The following is a 5,200-nucleotide window of genomic DNA, read 5'->3' as shown; positions in this document are numbered from 1 at the left end:
ATTTTGAAAATTCATCGCATTTGGATCGCAAATTGGAAGAAACTTGGCTTGATCCGTCGCGTGTGTCAAGCGCGCGACTTGCTCTTTCAACTCCGATATAACCGTATCAGTTTCGCGTGACATACTCATCATAATGGATTTCAACTCGGCAATTTCTTCTCTTGCGGAGGAGAGACCGGTTGTGTGTCTTGGCGTAGAAGGGGTAGAAACGCTCTTTATCTCTTCATATAGCTGAGAAAAAGGAACCCCTTTCTTGTACTTCTTGTAAGCAAGGGCGCGCTCTATACTTGCTACACATTCATAAAGGTCATGTCCTTCCTCGCCACATCTACCACACGGCTCTGTATGCTCTGTAATCATAGGCATCTTGCAAATAGACTTCCGAGGCAAAAGTTAACCTGCAGCTGATCAAACTTTGCAAAAAAAAATGAGATCGGTCTCAAGGAATAAATTCTCTGAGATGAGAGACAAACTTAATTAAAGCAACAAATATGCGCCACCTCCCCGGCAACGGCGCCAAAATTTGACACGTCTGTCGCATACCTGCCAAAAATAACCAACTGGCTCTAACTAATATAGCTAGGGAAGTCGGGTCGAATCCACAGAGAGGTAGGAGTTTGTCGGCTAAACTTAAGTTCGTCCAAGTAACCAATTTGAGGGGTTATAAAATGTGATTTCTAAACTAAGAGAATAAGGAAAAGAGAAATAAAAAGGAAGGAGTTTAACAGATAAAGGAGAATAGATAAGACAAACGGTTCACCATAATCATCTGGTCGAGTAATCTAGGTCCCAGGTCAATGCGGTGCGTCTAAGGGGTAGCGAACGTCACCTTTCGGTCCTTAATTCACCCTAAGGTGTAAACAGTTTAACTTTCGCCCTCGCTGCAATACTCTATTGTTCGCTACTAGTCTCCCTCTTCCAACCTTTCGGTCCAGGTCAAGGTCCACTAAGAATAAGGGTCTAATTGCGTCGACTCAATCAGGCAATTACAATTATTTGTAGCACTTAAACACCAAAGACGGTACTGGCATTAACCTAGTAGATCGATTACTCTCCCTTCAAATTATGGATCCCCTATAGTCTTAGCATAGGGAAATTAGCTACTCATAATCGTCAGATTAACAATTACAATAACCAAATAATTAAAACTAAGCATGATGATAATACTATGGGGGAACGATTGAACAATTATAAAGCAAGGAGGAAAAGGATTTAAAAGCAGTAAATACGATTAAGAATTAAAACTCGATTGATAATACCGAATCCGAGTAGCAAAGTAGAGAATAGAAATCAAAGAACGTGATGAAGTAGCGATCGAAATGTACGTGATCCGAGAGATGGGAGTAACGTGATGTTCTCCTCGGTCTTATCTTGAAAAATCGCCTTAAACCTAATCTAAGGACTAATTACAAAAGCCCATAAAAGATTAGGCGGAAATAAGCTAAAAGCACACGAAAACCCCTCGATCGAGTAGAAAGCTTACTCGATCGAACGCAAATCACTCGATCGAGCTAGAACAACCTCTCGATCGAGCACTGCTTGCAGAACTTCCTCGATCGACCCCTTTAAACTAGTCGATCGACCAGTCTTGAATGTGTAGAGCATTCGATCGAGCGATGAGACCACTCGATCGAGCTATATAGGCATGTTAGGACTGAATTGCTTTCCAAACTCGGCTCATACGTCTTCCAATTGTTAGATTTCCAAGCTCAGCTCCTTCTTTCCATGAATGCGTGCAATTGGGACGATTAAGGCTCGATTTAGCTCCTCTTTGGTCAATTCCTGCAAATTACAATAAACGGACCAAAGTAGAATATTCGGGGGCATTTGTAGCCAGATGCTACATAAAAAGCATAGAAATACGTGCTGAAATAGGCTAAAAAGACTATACATTAGGCACGTATCAACGACTATAGCTAGGAATCGACCTATAAAGTATGAGGGTACCATATCACCTAAATTGCTAGACAATTCGATAAGGGAGATGAAAAATGTGTTTGAGGTTATGAATTGCCCGGAAGAGTTGAAGGTATACAAAGTGCATTCTACTTGAGTGGCCAAGCGGGATTGTGGTGGTATAAGGAGAGAGGAACTTTGAAGGAGTACTACAAGGATGTTGGAGAGGCCGTTATACCATAGCCGAGCTTTATGGATGAGATGAGAGATGAATTCATTCCTGAACACATTAAGAGAAAGTTCAATGCGTTGCTTACTTATGTGGAGGACATGTAATTGAGTCAATAAATCTTTGTTGTTCTCTTTGAGAAGGGATTAACTTTGAAGATTCTAGAGAAGTTGCCGGCGGTAATGTTAACCGACTTGAAGGAAGTGTGTGCTAGGGCGGGTCATGCGGAGAGGCTAGTGACTATGGACAAGGAGGCAAGATAGAAAGTAGGATAGAAGAGAAAAGCGGAGAGAGAGAGAGAGCAGTGGATCACCACATCATAGGTTGTAACACCCCATCTACCAAGGAGCCTTAACAAGACCTTCCCTAGCAGATAAAAGCATTACCATCTCGGTTGCGCGAGGAATAGTAAATATCATAACGTCAATAAAAGAACTATTTAAATTTTATTACAAGTTAACTTAACAAAAGAAAAGAAACAACTGAACAACAACAACAACTATCAGCTATGGTGATACTACTCCATGCCAAGACTCGGTGGAAGACTCGTCCCTCCAACGCACCCAGCTAAGCTCCACATATCAACACCTGCTAAGACTGACTGCTCACCATAATGGATCACGGAAGACACATAACAAGAAAGAAAGACAAATAACACCACACCAGGTCAGTAACTAAAGAGCAGTAGACAAACAAGATACAACATACACACAACCAACTCTAACTTCCAAACATCCATCAATCATCTGACTAACCCGAAGGTAAAGTCCTGCAAGAATATCCATCGCAAAGGATATTCTAAACCGCCAGTGGGGGACCGCAGCTGATAAGACGGGTTTAATATGGTATATGAGTGTCGATTTGGATCATTATTGTTGGAATAAGTGACTTTCTAGGGGAAAAAATGTATAAATTCTCATTTTACAATATTTATTGAATTTGAGAATATTTAAGTAAAATTATGATTTTGGGTTGATCTTGAGACATGATAAACAAATTCAATATTTGGGATCAATAAATAAGAGGTAATGGATAAAGATTGGGAATGTCAAGTTTACTACTTCCTCCCATCCAGACCAAAGGTTACAGTTGCTTTTTGGCACTATTTATGGTCGTAGGGAATCTTTGATATTATTCTTAATCTATAAGACAAAATATAATCATGTGAGATCTTGTTTGATTTATCGTCATGAATGCTATAAAAATATCAAATTTTTATAATTTTTAATGATGTGTAACTAAAGATATGCACATTACAAAACGTGCCTTGACAAGTGTGATAAAGCAACTGTAACCTTTGGTCTGAATGGGAGGGAGTAATAGAATGGAAAAGAATGGCCTAGAAATTCTGAAAGCCTAATGTTTACGACATCACGTAGGCTTGTTCTTTTATGCCAGGAAGTATGTAATAGTCCACTAGACATAGCACATGGGCTTGTCCCATGTTTGTGTAACAATTACAAATTTCACAAAAGAGGACTGTGTGATGCGGAGCAGCTATTTTGGGACAAAACAGCGCACGGGTCGCAGGACCTAGATACGGGTCGCACGTTGGATGGAGCAATGTCAGTTTTTACGCTTTTCGTTGTAGGTTTCCAATTTCAGACTTTTTATTATTATATTATTATTATTATTATTATTAGTTATTAATATTAGGTTAAGTACTACTTTGATTCATACTATTATTCATTCAACTTGAAAATTGGGGAAAAACCCTCTTAGAACCCTAATTGCTTTTGCTTAGAAATTATGAGGAACTAATCCTCCCTTTCTTGGATCGATGAACTGAAGCTATCTTCTGATTGATTGTGAGATTGTTCTTTCTCTCTTTTATTTCTCATGTATTGTTTATGTCTCTTGCTCTTATTTTATGATTATTGTTTATCTTGCTAATCTGATCAATTAGTAATTGCTTTCATTAATCTATTACAGGTTTCGATATTGAATCCGTAATTGTTCAATTAATCTAGACTAAAGTAGCAAACTTTACCCTAATAATTTGTATGCGTTTCATAGTTATTAGGACGAAGTAGAGAATAAATATATAATTCGAATCGTTAACCGGGTGTGTTAAAGATCGTTATCTTTATTGCTTCCTTCAATTGTTAATGCTATTGTTGGATTAAATCTAGAAGCTTGACTTAGATTATTCAATAGTTAGGGTCTTCTAATATCGCGTTTCGAGTTAGTTAACTAAACTTAAGAGGAAGGGGAAACTTGTATTTCCACAATAAAGTGCTTGAGAATAATTGGATTAAAGACAGTCGAAGACCAATTGGTTTGTTGATAGTAGATGTTTGTTGACCCAAGACCTTTAATCATCTGAATTAATCATCTTTATTACTTTGTCTTATTAGTCATCAGCTTATTCAAACAACAAAATCCCCTATTATTGTTACTTGTACTCTTTACTTCCTACACATTAATTGCATCGCCATCCCTGCGGATTCGACACCCGACTTACCGCTACTATATAGTTAAGGTAATAGGACTTTATTACTTAGTTTTGGGAGCGTACGACTTCGGCTCACCAAATTTTGGCACCGTTGCCGGGAAGGCAATAGTTTAATTTTTGTGTATTAGTGTAGGGTTTTTATTATTTTTTGTTATTTTATGCATAGTACTCGTTCTTCTAACCTGAACCTCGAGCCTTTCGACCAAGAGATTGAACATACTCTTTTCAGGTTACGGAAGAACAAACGAGGTGAAATAGTGGCTATTCCTGAAGGCAGTGAGTTAGACGATCTGCATTCCGATTCAGACAGTTCGGAAATTTCTGATACAACTTTGACTATGGCTAGAGAGACTCGCACATTAAAGGAGCTCACAGCTCCAAATCTTGTTGTTCAACCATTATGCATCACATTTCCAGCGTTGGATGATGGAGTTACTTTTGAATTAAAATCTGGGCTGATACATCAATTACCAAGTTTCAGTAGGACGAGTATTGAGGATCCGAATAAACATCTGTCGGATTTTTATAATGTGTGCACAAGTATGAAGCCACCTTCTATTACAGATGAGAAGTTGCAATTGAGAGCCTTTTCTTTCTCCTTGAAAGGAAGTGCGAGAGAC

The sequence above is a fragment of the Silene latifolia genome, chromosome Y (assembly GCF_048544455.1).
Source record: "Silene latifolia isolate original U9 population chromosome Y, ASM4854445v1, whole genome shotgun sequence".
Classification (NCBI taxonomy): domain Eukaryota; kingdom Viridiplantae; phylum Streptophyta; class Magnoliopsida; order Caryophyllales; family Caryophyllaceae; genus Silene; species Silene latifolia.
The sequence above is the reverse complement of the archived record's forward strand: the minus strand, read 5'-3'. Positions refer to the sequence as shown.